Below are 21,924 nucleotides of genomic sequence, written 5' to 3'. Positions count from 1 at the left end.
AATCCCCCTGGAATGTCACCTTGGTGTTGGGTGACTCCACGAGGGCAGAGCCGTGGACACAGGGCACCTGCATGTGCTCCTGTGACAGGGCTACAGTGACACGGGGCAGGACACACCCAGGACGTAGTGGTACCGACCGCTTCCTCAGGGCCTGATTGTCAGACCACTCTTATCTCAGGTATTTCTTGCTTAGAAAATTCCACCTTCTGATGGAGACAGACAGCCGTGTCGGGTTCTGCTCAGGGTCACTCGGCCTGGGGACACTTGGGTTATGCTTTCTCTCCCAGACGTGTGATGAGTGGTGACTGTGAGGAACACGCACGAGGCAGAGCGGCCAATATCCAGTCCCTCATTTCCTCTCTTACGTAGACTCTGACTTCCCGTCAGCGGGGCCTTTGTTGTATTCACCTCTGTCTCTGCACGCTGCCCAGCTCACAGCCCAGCAGTCAGGAGAGAAGCTGAAAGCCTGTGCAGGGCTGCCTGTGTCCCAGGCCCCGGGACGGGCTTCACAGCACCCACTTGTCCCTCCCTCCCACACCCACGGGGAAGGGGAAATCCAGGACAGGGTGGGGACGTGGGAGGAGTGTGAAAGGGGCCAGGACAGCACCAGGATTAAGAGCCCGGTCCCCTCCCTGACCCACTGAACCGGCCTAAGCATAAAACTGGCTGCATTTGATCTGTGTATGTTGGGCTGGTCATTCGCCTCCCAGAGAGGCAGCTGCACCAACCTTGACTGATCATCAGCCAGAGGCATCCTAAGCTGGTAGAACCTTCCAGATACAGAAACTTACAGGAACATTCCTAAGCCCCTGTGCAGCCTCACCTGTAGGGAATGTGACTCGGCTCCTGGCTAGTGACCTGTGTCTCCTAAACTGCAGCTGCCGAGGCCCCGACCCAAGCACCTCCTCCTGTGTCTGCTGCTCCCCAGTGTTGGCTGAGTTCTTATCAGCTGCCACTGCCCTGTGAAATACAGCAGCTGTTAGTCCCTTCCCCATGTTACAGACGAGGAAATTCAGGCTCTCAGAGGTAACAAAGTCAGGGTGCCAAGTCCTGTGCACTACTAAGCCCTGACTCTCCCACCTCCTGTTGACACTGCCCTCTCCTGCCTTTGCCCCACACTGCCCTCTCCAGCCCCCACTGTACACAGTTAGTGTAACAAAAAAAAAAAGAAAGAAAGAAAAGAGTGCTCACCTGTCATCCCAGCTACTCAGGAGGTGGAGGCTGGAAGATTACTTGAGGAGTTGAGTTTAGGGTGAGCTGTGATGACAGCACTGCTACCCGATAACTTTCAGTACCAGAGGCCCGTAAGGTATACTCACAAAAGGCAGATTAATAGGGGAAAATTTGTAATTTGTGTGAGCATGGGAGGCCTCACAGCAAAGAAGTAAAACTTCAAAAAGCTGTTGGGCAGGACAGCTTATTTGCCCTTTAGTTGTGGAGAAGCCACAGGACAGAGGACAAGGGGTTGGGGCTTCTAGACGCCTGGTCAATGGTGGGCACGTAAGCATGGGGGGAACTAATGGAAGTAAGGGTCATTTAATAAGGTTTCCATGCAGACTCCAGGGGACACTGTCTCCAAGGATAAGTGTCTTCAAGTCAAGAGTGGGAAGGGAGGACCCCGTCACTGAGGGAAATTGATGCCCTGCTTTGAGATGGAAAGGGAAGGGCAGGGAGCTCCTCCTGTCTCTGCTGTTACTCACCTGCCTTGAACTCATGCTCAGTGGCAGATTGCAGGGTGGTGTGTCCTGATCCCCTCTCCTCCCAGTCTCATCATTTATAAAACGCGTTCTCATGTCAGTGCACATGAAAGTGTGTGTGGATCTGGGGCGCCCTGCAGATGCTGCCTTGGGGTGCTCTGAACCTGGTAGCCCAAGGCTCTCAGGGAGACCACAGCCCCTGGGAGGAAGTCAGGTACCTTCCAGCAGGAGGAATGTCTTGGGGTGATAATAGGGACTCTTTCCAACAGCTCAAGTCACTCTGAATTGGTGGCCACTCACATATAAGGCTCGTCTCAAAAAGCAAACAAACAAACAAACAAAACATCCTAAGAAGAAAGGGGCTGTGAGGAAAAGTGATATTTCTCAGGTGTTCTGGTAGTGACCTGTTCCTGTCCTCTTCCCCACGACTATGCCTTACTTTAGGACTCAGTAAAGGTCCCCTTTCCCTTGTACAAACTGATAGCAATGTAATTAAACCCTCTGCCTAGAAATGGAAATTGCACCTGGCAGGATGCAACTGATGATCCCCTTAGGGCCGAGAACTCGCTCTTGCCTGTGTGGCACTGTGTACACCGTTTCCCCTTCCTTCTCTGAGCATAAACTCGTAGTGCTTTGAGTTCTCTTTTTAACCTTTTGTACCCTCTTGCCAGTTCTCAGTTTGTGAGTTATATTAAATATAAGTGTTGACATTTGATCCTTAGATGTCTGGGTAAGAAACATAATTATATTCTCATTAAAAATTATGCTTATATAGCCAGAGTGGATAAACAAAACAGATTTTAGTCTTCCATGTAATCGATGAAGAAATAAGGATTAAGTAGTGAAAAACTTACAATTGCCTCCTTTAGGCTGAGTGCTGTGGCTCACGCCTGCTGTCCCAGCACTCTGGTTGGCGGAGGTGCATGGGTTGCTTGAGCTCAGGAGTTGGAGACCAGCCTGTGCAAGACAGAGACTCTGTCTCCTCTAAAAAAAGAAAAGAATTACCTGGGTATTGTGGTGGGTGCCCATAGTCCCAGCTACTCAGGAACTAGAGGCATGAGATCGCCTAACCCTATGAGTTTGAGGTTGCTGTGAGCTATGATCACACCACAGTACTTGACCCAGGGTGACAAAGTTAGCCTCTGTCTCAAAAAAGAAAAAGACAAAAATAAACGAATGAGCTAGTTCAGCAGTGCCAGTCCATGGATTCACTGAATCAGTCTCCCTAGTGGTAGATGTGGGCTCAGCATATCATTCAAGTTGAAACCACAGGGAGTTTCCACACAAAATGCTCCGGAGACACCACCTGGGCGCTGAGAATGTGCTGGGGCACCAGGCTTGTCCCACTGGCTCTATGCCACTGTCCTCACCTCCTGTGGAGTCATGTACCCCTTTGAGAGTCTGTGGAAACCTGGATCTTCTGCTCCCACAGGTACATTTTGCATGAAATTCCAAGCTGGCCTTCCAGGAATCCATGGACTCTGAGTTAAATACTGCTGCCCTGCGCAGAGCCCAGGTTATTGTCCCCTTCCTGCATGTGAAACAGTCGTGTTGCTCAAGCCATCACCTCTTTCCCTCTCAGGAGACAAACCAGGCGCTCTCTTCCCGGCCTCCAGCATTCGGAGCGGCCACAGCAAAGCTGGCTTCACTCCTTTTAAAATGTCAAAGGCAAGGAATCCTCTCTGATGCCCCATCTCAGAGCAGCCTGGGAGGTTGGCCTTCCCCATTAAATCTGCCTCATTCAGTTTGTGAGGAGGAGGCAGGGAGGGGGAAGAGACAGAGGAAAAAGGAGGGCAGCTACAGGGGATGGAGCCCCAGCCAGGGGTGGCTTTCTAGGACAAGAGGACATCAAGGCACTTCCATGTATGAAGCTCTCGCCTCGTCTCCTTCTGCAAACCTCAACAATCCAGAAAATAGCAAATCTCAACATAACTCTCAACTGAAGCTCAGGATTGTTCCAATGTCTTGCTCTTCAAGCAAAACGCCCTCTGTTTGCCATTTATAAATACTGGGCATGTTGTGTTTATGAAGTTAAATCTAAAATCATTTACACATATTACATACATAATCATGTAAATTTTCTTTCTTTTCTTGTTCCAACTTTTGTATTGGGGTGGAATTTACTGTATGGACCACCGACCACCCTTAAGCACGCAGTTCCCCGGTACTGGGCCTGTTCACGCTGTTGTGCACCCAGAGACACCCTCGCCCCTTCATCCTGCGGAACCCATGCTCTACACCCAGGAAGGACCAGCCCCTGGTCCCTGCCCCCAGCTCGGGCCTGGCCTGCTTTCTGCTGCTGTGATTCTGACTGGTCCCTGCAGGCAGAGTGAGTGGCTGCCCCAGCACTTGTCTCTCTGCACTGGCTCATTTCACTCAGCGTGACGGGGTCAAGGCCACCCCTGTTGCAGCGTGTGTCAGAATCCGCCTCCTCTGGAAGGATGAACGACACTGTATTGCACGTACGCACCGCATTTGGCGTCAGGGTCCCGACGTTAGTGGGCCTTTGGGTTGTTGCCGTGTTGTAGCTGCTGGGAAAATGCAGCTATGAATACGGCTGTACCAATATAATCCTCAAGATCCTGCTTTTGCCTCTGCAAATACCTGCCGTTTGCACAGCAGCTGCAGCGCTCTCCACTCCCACCCACGGGGCAAGAGTCCCAGTCTCTCTGCATCCTCACCAACAGGCATCATTTTCTGGGTTTTTTCATAGTAGCCATCTCAGTGGGTGTGAGGTGAGAGCTCATTATAGTTTTGATTGGCATTTTCCTAATGATTCTTTTTTTTTCTTGTAAACAGTCATAGCTATTTATAATGACATCCTACTCTGTTTTAATCTGCGGTACAGAATATATGAAGCATTTTTCGCATCAAGTTCCCTGATTTCCTCTTGGAGAGAACCAATTCTTGTGTTTTCTTTCTGTCTGCAGTCCTGCTAACTCCACCCACCCCTACACAGACATCTTCTTTTCTGCTTTTAAACTGTTTCCAGCCACTGTAGCTTTCTAAGGAAAACAATCTGTGGTTTTGGATTGCCTGTGGCTGTCCCCAGGACATCCCACACCCCCAGTGAAAATGCAATCATAGCCTCATAAAACATCCCAGTGGGAATGGAACTTAGAAAGTATAGAAATCATGTTTTTTAATCTTTCTGCTACTCAGGACCTCCTTTTTGTTTTCTAGCTGCAACCAACTTTTCTCCCCTCAGAGGTTTTATGTTTTAAGAATTCTGTCTACCAATTGCATTTTAAATCTAATATTTCAACCATTTCCTTTGTTCTTCTAATGAAATCCTCTCCTATAGCATGCTCTGCTTGGTCTCTGGGGCTGGCTTTAACACATTCATCAGTTATGTCCCATAAACTTTTGTCAGTAAATAGCCAGAGCTTCTGATTGTGGGGAGACCAGATAAACACACACAACACTACACAGCCACAACACCACCTCCCCCACCACTATCACAAACCAACATGTGTCTGACTGCAAACTGCAGCTTAGGGCCATTTACAGAAGGGACGATGGGCCTCACCGTGAACACCCTTGCAGGTCCTCCCATGGTGTGGCAGCAGAGAAATGGTGTTAACACAGACCCAGGTCAGGAGACAGAGGCAAGTTGTTCACTGTGCTCTAGTTCAGGAGGAGTCAACATTTTTTTTTCTCTGCTGTAAGCTGAAACATAAGAGTTGTCTTGGGCCACACACTAAATACATCACACTAATGAAAGCTCATTAGTAAAAACAGAAAAGAAAAGGTCCGTGCATAGTTTATGTGATTTCCAACAGCACAGATAAGCAAAAAACGTCCTCAGAAAATCAGCACCCAGTCCTCGGGTTGCAGTTTGGACACCACTGCTCTAGTTGATAACATAGAGTTATGCAACTCAGAGATTTCCAAACATACCCTAACACATCTAACTATCAGTGCTTACAAGGATCTGTAATCAAGAGCAGGTGTCCTCCAACTTTTTAAACAGGGGGCCAATTCACTGTCCCTCAGAGTTGGAGGGCCTGACTATAGTTTAAAAGAAAAAACTATGAGCAAATTCCTATGCACACCGCACATATCTTATTTTGAAGTAAAAAAACAAAACGGGAACAAACAAAACCGCCTCATGTGACCCGTGGGCTGCAGTTTGAGGACCCCTGATTTAGAGCCTTCGCTGAAGATCACCTTACTCTCTGAGGGTGCAGAGATGAGGCATTTTTATACCTTGCTTTGAAAGCATAAATCAGTGGTTCTCAACCTTCCTAATGCCACAGTGTATTTTCATTGTTACAAAGGGGTCGCAAATCATAGGTTGAGAACTGCTGGCATAAATGGAATATTCCAACCCTGCTTATGCCAAGATGCCTTTTAGGCATTATTGATTAGGGTAGGGGAAGAAACATGTTTCTTTCTTTGGGGTAAACAATATATACATTACAAAACATTTCATTGGCAAAAACAAACCCAAACAAGACATTTCACTGATATCACATTCTATTGGAAGTTTTTTTTATCTTAAAAATTCACTACAAGTTTATTTTTATTTATTTTTTTAGAGACAGAGTCTCACTTTATCGCCCTCGGGAGAGTGCCGTGGCATCACAGCTCACAGCAACCTCCAACTTCTGGGCTTAGGCAATTCTCTTGCCTCAACCTCCAAGTAGCTGGGACTATAGGTGCCTGCCACAGGCCCAGCTATTTTTTTTGTTGCTGCAGTTTGGCTGGAGGCCAAGTTTGAACCCGCCACCCTCGGTACATGGGGCCGGCGCCCTACTCATTGAGCCATAGGCACCGCTCTGCAAGTTTATTTTTCTTTTCTTTTTTTTTTTGTAGAGACAGAGTTTCACTTTATGGCCCTTGGTAGGGTACCATGGCCTCACACAGCTCACAGCAACCTCCAACTCCTGGGCTTAAGCGATTCTCTTGCCTCAGCCTCCCAAGTAGCTGGGACTATAGGCGCCTGCCACAACGCCCAGCTTACAAGTTTATTTTTAAATTTCTTTCCTGTTTTTTTTTTTTTTGTGAGGCAGAGTCTCAAGCTGTTGCCCTGGGTAGAATGCCGTGGCATCACAGCTCACAGCAACCTCCAACTCATGGGCTTAAGTCATTCTCTTCCCTCAGCCTCCCACGTATCTGAGACGACAGGCACTGGCCATAACACCTGGCTATTTTTTGGTTGTAGTTGTCATTGTTGTTTGGCAGGCCTGGGCTGGATTTGAACCCGCCAGCTCTGGTGTATGTGGTGGGGCCTTAGCCGCTTGAGCTACAGGCTCCGAGCCTGTTTTTTACATTTTTACATGAATATATTGTCAAGACAAAATTAGAGTGTTGGCCTTCCTTAGCAGTTAGCAAGACTAGGCCCCTACTCTCTCTTGTTACAGAGGGGATACTGCCTGTGACACTTGCCAAATAAGGAGAGATAAGTGGCAGAACAGCGTCTGCAGGACGACCTCAACTGTATTGTACAAACATGAGTGTCGTCCATATGTCTTATATTATAAGGAAGGAAAACAGTCTGTGTTGACACAGGCCAAAATGTTAACAGCGATTATTTCTGAAATATATTAAGGAGGAAGTATGGAACACTTGGTTTGAAATTTGTGTATGTATCTAGAACTATCTATATTTCTGTAAAGCAGAAATAAAAATTAATTCATGGGGTAACCCTATCTCTTGGGCAGGTAGGAAAAAACAGATTTATTATAAATCCTTCCCATTCACAGATTATCACTGTTTTTATTTATTTATTTATTTATTTTTTAAATTCTTCAACTTCTTCTTTTTCTTATAAACTTTTTTAATCTTCCCTCTCCCACTTTTTTTCTTAAAATGTGCCTTAAGAAGGACTAATTTTTCCCATCCTGTCAGGCTAGGAGTTCCTTGACAACACAATATATATGTGTGTGAGCTAGAGACATGAAGAGTAAGGACAGTGCTTTCAGGTAAAACAGAAATGAAAGAAACAAGGTGCTTTAAAAGAATTGCATAATTTTTCTGATTATAAAAGTCTTAAATGCACATGGTAGCAAACTCAGAAGTCATAACAACAGAGGGAAGAGCGTGGTGAGTTCTCCTGACGTCACCCACGCTGGGGCACTGCCGTCCACACTTCTCTCCTACGCCTTTCTATATAGGTGTGTGTGTTTTGTAAGAAAATAAAACTGGGTGTAAATGCAATCCTGGCCTTGTCCTTAAAGTCTCTCCCCGAGTCACAGGTCCCTCCGCACGGCCCTGGGTCTGCGACCCTGCCAGACGCACCCGGGATGGATTTGCTTCCTGCTACTTTTCAGTAGTCGGCAGCATAAGTAACCTGATTTCCACATTCATTACATTTAGTTTTCGGAAGCATAGTTACTCCTCAAGTCATTTAATAGTTAGGGAGTTAGTTTCAGAAGATGTTTGCCAGAGAATTAAGATTTATGGTGTAATTCTAGAACTTTGGGATGCTGAGGCGGGAGGTCTGCTTGAGACCAGGACTTTGAGAGCAGCTGGAGCAACAGCAAGTGGTCATCTCTACAGAAAGCAGGCGTCCAGGTGGCGCACACCTGTGCTCCAAGCTGCTCGGGAAGCTTAGGCCAGAGGATGACGTGAGCTGAGGAGTCTGAGGCTGCAGTGATCTGCGATGACGCTCTAGCCGGGGCAACACAGCAAGACCCCATCTCCACTGTGAGACAGGAAGGACAAACTCTAAAGCGCGTCCCTGGCAGACGTCCTCCGGGCTGTGTGCAAACGCTGAGACGCCCAGCCTCATGCTGCTTTAGGAGAGCTGCAAGAGGTTTCCCTGTTACCCAGCATCGGCCTGCTGTGGGGATGTGGACTCAGAAGACGTAGGTCTCAGTGGGATATGGTCTGTGCTATGGTGGCCAACCTGAGCTGCTGTCACACTGCTCTTCAGGTGCTGGGGGGAGAAGCCTCCCCACCAGCACCAGCTGATAAGATTCTATCAGCTAATTATCACAGAAACAAAATTCAGAATTGGCTCATGGCCATAACCCTGATCTTACTCTTGAACTACATGATGTAGAGCTGAATCCCCTGAGGACTGACTGATCACAAACTGGTTCAACCTCGAGGGAGGTCCCTCTGTCATTCTGGGCCACAAATTGACTTGTATTAGCTGTTTAGATCTGACAACATGACAAAAGAAGTCTACCTTTAACAAAACTTTCAAGCACATCGGAAGGAGTTTGGGGGAAAAAAATCCTAACTGCACCCAAGCATTTGGTTCTACCTATTAAACTATAGGAGCTACACAGCCAAGAGGAATGTGTCAAGTGATGCCAGGAGGCTGCAGTCAGCACAATTCAGACTATGAGGACTCTACAGGACAGAGGGTTTCTCCATCAGATAAATTACAGGGAGATAAACAAAAAGAGATGGAGGGGAAACCTACAGACCCAGAGAAGCTTAAGAGTCATAATCACCTGCAGTGCATCAAACTTACTTGGGTCCCTATTCAAAGAACCTGGCTGTTTTTTATAAGACACAGATGTAAATGCGGACCATTTGTGATATGAGGGAATTATTAATTGTTAGATATAGTAATGACACTGGGATTTGTTAAGTCCCCGGACATACATACTGATATCTTTTCTGGGATTTATTTCAAAAAAGGGGCCAATAGGTGGGGGTTTGACCAAAACCAGGCTGGCCCTGACTGTGGTCATTGTTGAAGCAGGGTGATGATTACAGAGTGTGTTATTAGACCATTTTCATACATTTTTGTGTTTGAATCCTTCTAAAATAAGCAACTATTCAATACTTAGACCTCAATGTTAAGGTGCGAGGAATAAATGATACACTTGGCAAAGCAAATACTCAAGCAAACTTGCTCAAAGTCACCTGGATCCACATGAGAACCATCCCAGTCAGTAAATTTGTGAGTCAGATAAACAAAGTCCGTTCCACAGTTTTGATGGAATTTGGGGTAAAATTACCTAATCTCATGAAATCTCATCTTCTTCATCTATAAAATGGGCATGAGATTTGTTTATATATTAACAATAAATAACAGAGTATCACTTAGTCGCCCTCGGTAGAGTGCTATGCAGTCATATTCCACAGCAACGTCATATACTTGGGGACAAGGGATCCGCTTACCAAGGCCTCCTGAGGCCCTGGGACTATAGGCACCCACCTTTCTGCTAGGTTTTTTCAGAGACCAGGTCTTGCTCTGGCTCAGGCTGGTCTTGAACACCTGACCTCAAGCGATCCACCCCCTTTGGTCTCCCTGAGTGCTAGGCCTCTCAGTGTGAGCCATGGAGCCAGGCCTATCAGACTTGTTTAAAAATAAATGAGGGCAGTGCCTGTGGCTCAGTGAGTAAGGTGCCGGCCCCATATACCAAGGGTAGCGGGTTCGAACCCGGCCCCAGCCAAACTGCAACAAAAAAATTGCTGGGCATTGTTGTGGGCACCTATAGTCCCAGCTACTCGGGAGGTTGAGGCAAAAGAATCACCTAAGCCCAAGAGTTGGAGGTTGCTGTGAGCTTTAACGCCATGGCACTCTACTGAGGATGACAAAGTGAGACTGTCTCAAAAAAATAAAAGTAGGTGTGGTCCCATCTTACAAGGGTACATGCGAAATTTACTAAATGTAGAATATATATGTCTTAACACAATAACTGAGTAAAATGCCGTGAAGGCTATGTTAACCAGTTGGATGAAAATATTTCAAATTGCATATAAAACCAGCACTTTGTACCCCATGATTGCAGTAATGTACACAGCTATTATTTAATAAAAAATAAATTAAAATAAATTAAAAAAGAAAGTAAATGAAAATTGAGACAGTCCCAAAGAGACCCTGAGCAAACAAAACCAGTTACTCCTCAGAAGTGACCTTCCCCTGGCTTGATTTGCAAACAGAAGGAAAACGTGACTTTAGATATTTTTTGTACATTGCTGTGTTAAAGAAAAAGAGAATGTAAGCTCAAGTAACAAGAAGGAACCAACAAACTTACCTAACTGGGGACTAACAGCCACACAGGCCAATTAAAGAAACTTTGTAACCAATGAAATATTTTCTTTCCATTACTGATGCATTCACTCTGTAAGAGACTGTCCCTGAAGCTACTTCAGTGGAGGCCCTGAACCATGTCTGTTTTGGAGCTGCCCAATTCATGAATTGCTGTTTGCTCAAACTATTAAAAAAAAAAATTGGATTATGCCTCAGTTTATGGATTTTTGTTTGTCATGGTCTTTTTTTGTTTATTTGTTTGTATGTTTTAGAGACAAGGTCTTGTTTTGTCACCCAGGTTGGAGTATCCTGTCCCAATCATAGCTCACTGTAACCTTCAACACGCGGTCTCATGCCATCCTTCCCTCTCAGCCTTTCAATTTGCTAGAACTATAGTTCTATAGAGATGCCAGAGACCTATAGAGATGCAAACACACTGTGTTTCCCAGTCTGGTGTCAAACTCTTGGGAGTCTTCTCACCTCCGCTTCCCAACACAGTATGTGTTAGAGGCATGAGCTCCCATGCTGAGCCCCCATTTTCCTTTTCAACACTAAATGACAGAAGGCTACAAAACTATTTTGAAACCCATGAAATGCAACCCAAGTATTGATAGATCTCTCTCTATGTGGTGACACTGGACCATTTCTTCAGACACACATTCCATAAATCTTGAGGCAGCACCCAACTACTAGTCAGCACTAGGTGCTGTGTCAGACACTGCACATACAAAGATGAGCAGGACATTGGCTCTACTTGGTCTAATTCAGTGTTCCTCAAACTTGGATAGACGTTAAAAAAACACTTGGGCCTTGGTGTCAGCACAGACTAAAACACACAACTTCTGGGTATGAGTCCTAGGCAATGTGATGTTTAAATAAATCTTCACAGGCTGGGCGTGGTGGCTCACGCCTATAAACCTAGCACTCTGGGGGGCAAAGGCAGGTGAGTTGCCTGAACTCATGAGTTCCAGACCAGCCCCAGCCAGAGATGACATCGACTCTTAAAAAAAAGGCATTGTGGTAGGCGCCTACAGTCCCAGCTACTTGGGAGGCTGAGGCAAGAGAATTGCTTGAGCCCAGGTATCCGAGGTTGCTGTGAGCTGTGATGCTACAGCACTCTAGTGGGGGGTCAAAAAAGTGAGACTCTATCATAAATAAATAAATAAATAAAATCTTCACAGGTGACTGACACTACTGTGTAGTTAGGCTGGAGAACCATTTGCCAGACTGATCTTTGTTCAATGAACAATGAACAATGAACAGTTCTGAGACAGCCATCAGAAAGACTAGATCTTGGTTTACGAAGTTCTTTTTTTTCAGTTTTTAGCCGGGGCTGGGTTTGAACCCGCCACCTCCGGCATATGAGGCCAGCGCCCTACTCCTTTGAGCCACAGGCACCAACCACGAAGTTCTTAAGCAACCTTAATGAGCAGAGGTAACTTCTAGGTGTTTCCTCCGTGGAAGAACAGACCTTGTCAACACCCAACTGACCTGCTAGTTGCCTGCACAGGGTCTATCACGTTCAGATATCCTTGGAGGAAGTTCTATTGGGTTTCTTTTCTCTACAGAACACTTACCCTTTCTAATCAAACAAGTTCTATTTTTTTTTTTAATTTTTTTTTTTTTATTGTTGGGGATTCAATGAGGGTACAAGAAACCAGGTTACACTGATTGCATTTGTTAGGCAAAGTCCCTCTTGCAATCATGTCTTGCCCAGCTTCTGGGTTTTTTAAATTTCCAAGTTTCAGATATGAGCTTGGGAAACCAGCCAGGGTTCCTGACTTGCTTTTCAAGCCTTACCTTCCCCAGTTCACACCTAATTCGTGCTGAGCTCTGAGACTTTGGGGTTTAAGACAGACAAGCAGGTCACCTGGCTGCACCTCCCCATCCAGCACAAACATCCTCTTTGACCTCCCTGTTTCTATGGAGGGGTCTGAAAACTAAGGATTAGGATGAATTGAAATGCCTAAGCAAGGAAAGAAAATCTGGCTCAGGAGGGTAAAGATTCCAGAGAGACAAAAGAAAATAAATCTAGGAGAACAGACTCCCAGGTTTCCCAAACTCTTTCACAGAAGCATGAATTGTGTAAAACTACAGAAATGCAGACTATGAGCAGGGGGATCTTATCCTCCTCCCTCTACTTTGTCAGGCCTCTTCCCTCTTCAGTGCACATTCTCACATGCAAGACAGCTGGATGATCCGGAGTGGGGAGGCGCACTCAGGAATCACTGGCCCCAGGTGACAGCCCAGGTGCACCCCCAGGTGTGCAACCTTGCACAGGTCTCCCCCCATCTGTGCTGGGAGTTTATGATGGGACCTTTGTCAGGTCACTGGGAGGATCTGATGAAATGAGGCCTCAAGAATGTGGAGTCCACTGTCCACATTCCAAGCTGTGATCAGATCTGCAGGACCACAAGCCCCCTGCTGGTGCCTCCACCTTTCATGTACATAGCAGTGCAAACTGAGGATAATCTGCTGTTGTGTAACAGCACAGCAGGAAGGCCACAGCCCCCTGAGGAACCCCTGCGTGTTCACTCTCAAACTGAAGATAATTTGCTGTGTGTAACAGCACAGCAGAGACCCACAGCCCCCTGAGGAACCTACACTGCTGATTTTTCCCATAGAGGACCTGGAGGGGGAGGGGGTTTGGAGTGCCTCTCTCTGGGGACAAGCTCAGCAAATACTGGCTGGAGGCACTGACTCTCACATAAAGAGGATGTTAACTACAAGGAAAATGTTCAAAGTTACTGTCTTTACCTAAGCAATGAGTTTAGAATCAACTATTTCATAAAATACACAGAAAATATAACAGAATTTGACAGATAGTTAACACATTTAACGTGTTAGAGATTAATGATTAGAGATTAAAACGCAATTTCTGGAATTCCTCGTCACATTGTCTCACACACACACTGATACTCACACACTTCACCCCCAATTAAGAAAACTGTTTTTACACACATCAGAAAAATGAGATGTCTAAAGATGAAGTTTTTATCCACATGACTTATGCTCTCTGAATTCATTGTCATGGATACTTTCATAGCCATTTTCTCTATACCTGGACAAAGATCAGCTTTGTAAAAAATGCTGAATTAGTCCCAGTTACCCAGGAAGCTGAGGCAGGATGATCAGTTGAGGCCAGGAGTTCAAGGCTATTATCACACCTGTGAATAGCCACTGTACTGTAGCCTGGGCAACAGAGCAAGACCCCCAACTCCAAAAAGAAAAAAAATTCTGAGTCAGAGTCCCCAGGAGAAGGCCCCTTAACTTGTAGATGGCATGATCCTTCCCTATGGCTGCTGTTACAAATACCACATAATTTTGTAGCTTAAAACAACACAGATTTATCCTGCAGAGTTAGAGGTTTGACGTCCAACACAGGCCTCACAGGCTAAAACCAGGGAGCCAGCAGCCCTGCCTTCCTCTCTGGGGTCTGGGAGAGAATTCATTTCCTTGCCTTTTCCGGCTTGTGGGCTGCCCACGCGCCCTGACTTGTAGTCACTTCCTCCATCATCAAAGCCAGCAAAGGATACTGGGTTTCTTCTGACCTCTGCCTCCTTTTTTCCTGCCTCAGCCTCCCAAGTAGCTAGGACTTCAGGCACCAGCATAAAGCCGGACTAAACTTTTTTTTTTTTTTTAGTAGAGACAGGCTCTCGCTCTTGCTCAGGCTAGTTATGATATCCTGAGATCAAGGGATCTGCATACCTCGGCCTCCATGAACGTGATGAATACAGGCCTGAGGCACCGCGCTCAGCAAAGATGATTTTCATTTACTGTATCTCATTGGTATTTGTTGAATAACCCTATTATTAACTTTCCTCATTTTACTTGGAGTTTGAAACATTCTACCAAATGGTTCAATCGATATAAACACTTAGTGATCATCAAACACCTCCTTTGATATTACAACAACTATGGGGCATAGTTAAAACAAAAGTATATTCACTATAGTCTCAATCAGAAAAGATGTGTTTAAGAACATAAAGAACTTAAAGTACCAATTGTTAAGAACATTTCTTTTAGAGACAGGGCCTCACTGTGTTGTCCAGTCTGGTCTTAAACTCCTGGCCCCAAGCGATCTTCCCACCTCAGCCTCCCAAAGTACTGAGATTACAGGCCAGACAGCATGCCCTGCCAAACCAGCAATTAGCTAAAAAATGTTTTCACCTGGGCCTCAAGTAAAGGGGCAGATTTCTTAGGAGACCCAGGGAAAGGAGGGACAGAACCAGAGTCCAGAGCAGAACACGGGGTCGTTTGGCGTCACGAATCTTGGAATTGGGGAAAAGTAGGATAGTGCGGGATCCACAGTCATTGTTGAAAAAGTAGCAGCAGAATGTTCTAGATCATTATTCTAAAGCAATGTCCATAACATTACTCAGCAAATTATCCTCACTTTTGAGAGAAATACAGCTTTGAAAGTCTACTCAGCTCATTGACAACTACTAATGTATATTTCAATATTTCCTCATAAAGGTAACATCCAACTCAAATAATGCATTAAATGGCTTTTTAAACTATATATTCTTTCAGACATAAACCACTGTTCCCATCTTTCCAGAATTGTTGACACATCTTGGTACATATGGTTTTTAAAGGACATCTGAAGTTACAGGATACATTTCCTGCCTTTTTCACCTAACAATGTATCTTGGTCATTTCTCTCATATTCTCACAGGGGAATCTACTCGGCTTTCTCTAATGGTTCTCCCCGTCCATCCCAGTGTAGGGGTGACCGTAACTACTTGACTAGTCCTCACCTGCTGGACACTCAGAGGACGTTCCTCACCATTCTGGTCAGCAATACAGGGAGCATTCTGTACATGGGCCTTTCCTGCTGGACACTCGCATGACCAAGGCCCATTCCTAGACATGGAATTTCAGGCCAGCACTGTGTGTTCTCCACGTCGCCAACCTGGATTGCACCAGGATTTCCTCTTCTGGGAACTGCTCACTCATGTTCTTGGTCTACTTTTCTACTGCGATCAAACCTTTATTAACTCATTTTAATGTCTTTATATGAAGAAAATTAGTCCTTTGATATGTGAACTGAGAGCCCCCTCATTCTGATGTTTTCCTTCTCACTTTGTTTACTATTGAAGTTGCCTCTTCCCTGGATAGAAGTGAAAGCCACTGTCTTGAGGTTTCTGCTTCCGTGTTCTGGCTTCAGATTCACCCACCCACGTGAACTTCCTGCACCCCCACTAGACGTGCAGACTCTCCTGCCCCTTCCTGCCCGGCATTCTTCAGTCGAACTGCACTGTCCTCATCCCCCGGAGCCCCAGATCATTTCTCACTTGGTGTTTTTGCTCACACTGTCCCCTCTGCCTCCAGCGCCTTCTCTGTCCTTCCTAGGAGAATAATGCTCAGCACTTAGGGTCCCGTGAAGCCGTCTTCTCCCCCAGGAAGCCTCTGAGCTAGGGGTTCCTCTTCTGCACCCCATGGACAGGCTGTGCACACCTGTATCCTCGCACTGTCCCACTGGGTTTTAATTATTCATGAATCCCCCGTCTCCTCTGTTAGACTTTGCCGTCCTCAATGCACAAAGCAGCTACCATCCACGTCTGTGTCCCCAGTGCATGACATCTGCTAGCCTCACAAGAAACGTTTGCCAAAGGAAGGAGAGAAGACAGGGACAGGCAGGCTCTGGGGGCGAGGCCCCTCTCAGGGGTCCCTCCCTTGTTTTCTTCCGTGACTGTCTTCTACTCCCGGAAAAGCATCTGCAACTCATCACCTGCTTGTGTTCCATGACAGTTCTGTTAGAACCTCCATGGCTTTTTATAATAGGAGGAAATAAATAATATTTCAATTTTTATTTCTCTACTTTGAAACCGGGTATCACAGTATTTACTGAAGTAAATGGACCTCTGCCCAGATTTGGAAGCAGCTATTATAGTATTACTAAATCGGCTTGCTATTTGTGTAGGATTTTGCAATTCTCAAGTCACTTTCATAAAACGTAGATGGTCTTCTAGAACCCTTAAGGGTAACAAGAACCAGCGATAGTGCAGGAAAACAGCCTGTTGTGTGACAAGAGTGATGCATGTTGGAGTGAAACCCCCATGATGATCAGCGTTTGACTCTCACATACCAAAGTGTCCTGTTCTCAGCTGCTAGAAAATAGTTGTAGCAGAGATAACCCCTGATAAAGATACTTATCTAACCTCCCCAAGTGCTCACAAGTCTGTTTGAAATCCCAAGATGTGACCAACCGCATGCATTTTACCCTAAAAGCTTGCTATATAAAGGCCAGCAAGGCAGGTAGCAGGCACCAACGTCCTTCAGCCACTGAGACATCGCTTCCGTCTGTAAGTGCTTTTTCATTACTTCTTCCTGAGGAACGGGGTGTGTTAGGCTCTGCCTTTCTCTCTGGGCTCCCCCAGCCTCTCTGGAGCAGGTTTGCAGAGCCCTGGTTGCCATGGGACAGATAGCAAGCCCAGTTCATAGATGGACAAACTGAGGTCAGAGAGGCTGGAGTCCCGCAAGGCCACACAGCTACCCCCTGTGGAGCCAGGCCTGCCTCTCAGGCCCCTGACTCTGCTCCCAGTGCTCTCCCTCCCGCTGCGGTCTGTCTCTCCACACCTGGCCGAGGGTGAGTTTGATTCATGGCTGTTTTCATCATGTGGGTGTCTGTTCCCAGCAACCCCATTGGCATCTGTTATGAATGTCAAACTCTGGGAGTGACCCAGTTCAGAAAGAGTTTCTGCTGGGAGCCTGGTGGCCCGTACTTGTAATCATAGCTCTGTAATGCCAGGCAGGAGGATCATTTGTCACCAGGAGTTCAAGACCAGCATGAGGAAGAGTGAGACCCTGTCTCTACAAAACATAGAACAAATTAGCCGGGCATTGTGGTGGGTGCCTGCAGTCTCACCTATTCAGGACCCTGAGGCAGGAGGATCACTTCGGATCAGGAGGTTGACATTTCTTGAGCTGATGCCACTGCACACTTTGCTGGGTGGACAGATTACGACTATGACTCAAAAAAATGATATAAGATAATATAAAATTAGGGTTCACAAAAAGTTTACAGTTACATAGTTATGACACTATTTTTTAAAAAAGGGAAGACTTCAGCAATTTCAGCTGCATAATTAATATACTAAGGAAAAGACTACAGGGAAAGGCATCAAAAACATCCTAATAGCTTTCTCTAAGTCTTGCGATTCTGAGTGATTCTCTTTTTCCTTTTGTTCATATGCACGTGTATAGTTTCTTACTATAACTTTCCTGACGTAGAACTTGCAGTCTGTGAAGTTCAGTGGTCTTCAGTACCTCCCCAGAGGTGTGAACCCTTCCTCACACTTCCAACAGACTCTCACCACCCCCTAAAGAAATCCCAAATGCATCAAATGCGTCAGCAGTCACCCCCCATTCCCCCTCTCTGTAGCTCCTGGCAACTATTAACTTACCTTCTGCCTTAGGGGTTTGCTTCTTCTGAATATTCATGTACACAGCAGCAGACAATGGTGCTCTTCTGGGCCTGGCTGCTTCCCGTCCTGCATAATGTTGTCAAGGGGCATGATGTTGTAGCTTGACCCTCCAGCCCTTCATCCCCGGAGATAGCTGTGTAGCTGGCACGCCCGGGATAAAGCAAGTCTTGTCCACTGGTAACTGGCCCCTGGGGCTTGAGCATAAGGTCAATGCTTTCTCCATTGCTCTGTGTTTCCAATTGGTCATAATGAAAGATTGGGAAGAGGCATTAGGTCACAAGGCACTGGGAGACCAGAACCACCCTGGGAAGTGCACTCAGACACAAATGCTTTCAGGGCTGCAAAGCCGACTCTGGGGAAAGGGCTTGGACTTGGCAAACCACTGACTTGGCTGACTTGTCAGTGGCCACAGGTGACTTCCTATAAAACAAAATAACTTAGACTTTGGTAAAATGCTGTGGACCCCACATTGATCTGCCTGCACCACAGAAGGAAAACCTGGAGGAATGGACAGTGGGGGGTTCCTCTAAAGGTGAACAGTGTTAATCCTGTCAGGCAGACTGGGAGGAGATGGGCACTTGGGGGAGGAAGGAAGGATTTCCTTATTCCCCTGGCACCAAGTCAGCTGCGGTCTGGACACCGGGAAGGACAGCCCTGGAGAGGGTCTTGGTGGAGAGCTGAGTGGCCCTTCAGCAGGTGGTGGCAACACAGGCTCAGCTGGCAGTGACAACAGGGACTGACACTCAGTCTGAGGCTCCCCCCTTATGCCACCACCTAACTTGTCTCCCCACCAAATGGGATGGGGACAAAACCTTGTGTAAATGCATGATTCGTACAACTGCATGGATTTATTTTAAGTCTTTTTAGTTGAAATTCTCTTTTTAGTTGAATTTTTAGTTGTATTTTGCAGCCAAGCTGCTGATACATTATGCTAATTTCTAGATGTTGCAGTTGTCACTATTTGTTACAAAAGCCTGGAGGCTCCTGAAAGGATTAGTCATGTTCCTTGAACAAACACTAAAACTCAAAAAATCAAACAGGTATCAGGAGTCTTACCCAAACAGAAAATGAGGTGTTGTCCCACAAGAAAAACGCTTGTCCCATCTGCACACCCTTGAAGGTCAGCAGAATTCCCTCTTTTCTCATAGTTTTCTTTCTTTCTTTTGCTTTAAGACATAGTCTCACTGTATGGCCCAAGCGAGAGTGCCATGGCGTCAGCATAGCTCACAGCAACCTCAAATTCAGTGGCTCAAGCAATCCTCCTTCCTTAGCCTCCTAAGTAGCTGGGACTACAGGTGCCGACCACAGCACCCAGCTTAATTTTCTATTTTTAGTAGAGATGGGTCTTACTCTGCACAGACTGCTCTCCAACTCCTGATTACAAGGCTTCTTCCCTCCAACTTCCCAGAGTGCCAGGACCACAGGTGTGAGCCACTGTGCTCACCCTAAGATGATAATTTTAAGGAACCTCAGTGATTTCCAAGTTAACACAGAAAACAATTCAGAAATGTATCACAATCTCTTCAAACAAAGAGATTGAAGTAATAACAAAAGATCAAGCAGAAATCATAAAACTGAGAAATACATCTGCTAAAGTGAAAAATGTTTTCAAGGTGATCAACAGCAGACTCATTCAAGGAGAGGAAAGAATCAGCAGGCTTAAAGATCAGCTGAGCAAAAATACAGAGAGGAGAAACACAACAGAACGAGAAGTCACCAGGGTTGCCCAAGAGATTTAGAAAGTTGCCTCAAAATACAAAATCTCAGAATCATTGGTGTTCAAGAGGAAGTTGAGCAAGATGAACCATGTTCTCTTAAACTCAACGGGAAGGCTTCCTAGTAAGCATTAAATGCTTCACAATGTACTTGAATGAATTAAATCCTGGTTAGGGCCACACACTAGCCTTAAGGCATGTGAATCATCATCTGTGTCCCAGCTGTGAAATCTGCCCCCAGAGTCTGCAAGTCTCCAGTCTACACATCCTTTGCTTCCAATGTCCCACCTTCAGCCCTGAGCCTTCACAGCTCCCCTGAGCCAGTGCCAGGCTGCAGGACAGGAAACAGATTCACATGTGCTAAGTCTGCAAACAATACCTTGTTCTGCTTGTAGGTTGAGCGGGGAAAGATGAAGGTGGTGCTTCTGCTCGCTTTCCTTCTCATCACAGCCCAGTGCACACCAGTGAGTAACCTCTGATGTCTCTTTCTTCAGATTAGCTTGGGTCCACACACTGCGAGCTCCAGTTATAGGAAATTCTCAGGGAAAGAACAAAAAGCATGATGAGAGCCAAAGCCACAAACTTCATTACTAGAGTTGCTTTGGCTCTGAAAGCCACTCTTCACCCTATTGAAGAGATCCTGCTTTTTAGAAAAATAAGAGATTTCGGTCAAGACAGGTAACAGTGGGCACTGTCCTGGCCTCAGGGCACAACAGCACTTCTCCCGGTCGGCTGCCCTTTGAAATCATGGGGTAAACTTAAAAATTTTGCTATAGGTGTCCCACCCGCCAAAATTGGATTTCATGGAGTCTGGAGTGTGATCCAGGCATCAGTATTTCTCTAAACAACTCATGTCCTTATTCTGGGGGCAGCCAACAGTGAGAACCAGGGCCTCAGATGGCCAAGATGGCTCTCAGGGAGCTGTGGTGTTGGGGGACCTAGACTTGCAAACAGCCAGAACCTGAGTGGCAGGTGGAGCAGGACTCGGGCTCAGATGGCACAGCGGGCAGAGTGATTATCGCTGAGGACTATTGGAGATCACACGTCCTGGCATTAGACAGGATCAGTGACTGAGGATGGCGTGTAAGTTCATTCATCCTGTAAACATGATTTTCTTGAATATCTGTAGAGATAGACAATCATATTCTGTGCCAGGACACAGAGACCTACCCTTCAAGGAACTCAGAGTCTAATGTTTTAATTTATTATTATCATTGGAAGTGTCTCCATTAACTGTTTCTCTTTCACAGGTGCCAAAATCCGATTATGGACTCTTTGATTGCCTCAACTTCGACGTAATTGCATTTTTTCTCTCTCTCTCTCATCTTTCAATCTAAATTATGGATTATTACTGTTCCCTATACAGAGATGATTTAGAGAGAATGTATTTGACGTTTTTTAAAGTGATATTTTCAGAAACATAAAGAACAATTAAGAGAATTTTCTCCAAGGTACAAACTGAAACTCTATGGTAGGTAGAGTAAGAATCATGTGCCTGGTGTGAGTAGGGATGCTGTGCACAGTCCCTCCCATGGGGGAGACTCACCAGAACACTGCCCCCTTCAGGCCAGGAAAGGGAACAACAGGAGCCCAGCTTACCTCTTAGGTCTTAGGTCTGTATTTCTAAACAGTAATTGCCTTTAATACAGACTTTGATCTCTAGATGAGGCCTCGTGGTCCATTGCTGACTGCCTTGCCTGTTCCTGAAGAGCCTTGGGTTGTCCCTGGAAGCTCGGCCTCTGCTCAGGGAGAGCCACCAGGCACACAGCCCCTGAGCCTGGCCTGGCTTCTGCAGCCTTCACTGCACAGTCTACACACAAGGGCAGGGATGCAGCTCCACATTCCTGGGCCCCTGCTGGTTTCTCACTCGAGTTCGTATCTGGACTTTTTCCTATTGCTCATCTCACGTAACCCATGACTGCCTTCTCTTATATGGGACTGCCCCGTTCACATCACAACAAGCACAAGCTTCCATAGTCAGACAGACCTTAAAGCAATTTAGGAAATGTCTTCTTCAAAATGCTTGATAGTATTCTTCAGACATTTACAAATAGATCTGAACTTGAACAAAAGGTGCTAATAATGAATTGTCATGTAACTGCTTTTGCCTCTTTCTTACAGAATCTCAAAAAACTGGGGGA

At 46.0% G+C, this 21,924-nt stretch overlaps 1 long non-coding RNA gene across 1 annotated transcript in view; it reads right to left on the bottom strand.

Annotated features, from left to right (window-relative positions):
* Positions 1 to 21,924, bottom strand: part of LOC128582224 (uncharacterized) — a 45,269-nt gene that overhangs the window by 19,094 nt on the left and 4,251 nt on the right. The window contains exons 2-5 of the long non-coding RNA XR_008379036.1: positions 20,163 to 20,321; positions 18,048 to 18,295; positions 17,510 to 17,614; positions 2,552 to 2,681 (exon numbers count right to left, since the gene is read on the bottom strand). This is a non-coding gene — a long non-coding RNA (uncharacterized LOC128582224). The remainder of the gene's footprint in view (positions 1 to 2,551; positions 2,682 to 17,509; positions 17,615 to 18,047; positions 18,296 to 20,162; positions 20,322 to 21,924) is intronic.

This window comes from Nycticebus coucang, chromosome 1 (assembly GCF_027406575.1).
Source record: "Nycticebus coucang isolate mNycCou1 chromosome 1, mNycCou1.pri, whole genome shotgun sequence".
NCBI classification, from domain to species: domain Eukaryota; kingdom Metazoa; phylum Chordata; class Mammalia; order Primates; family Lorisidae; genus Nycticebus; species Nycticebus coucang.
This window is presented reverse-complemented; position numbering and strand designations above follow the sequence as displayed.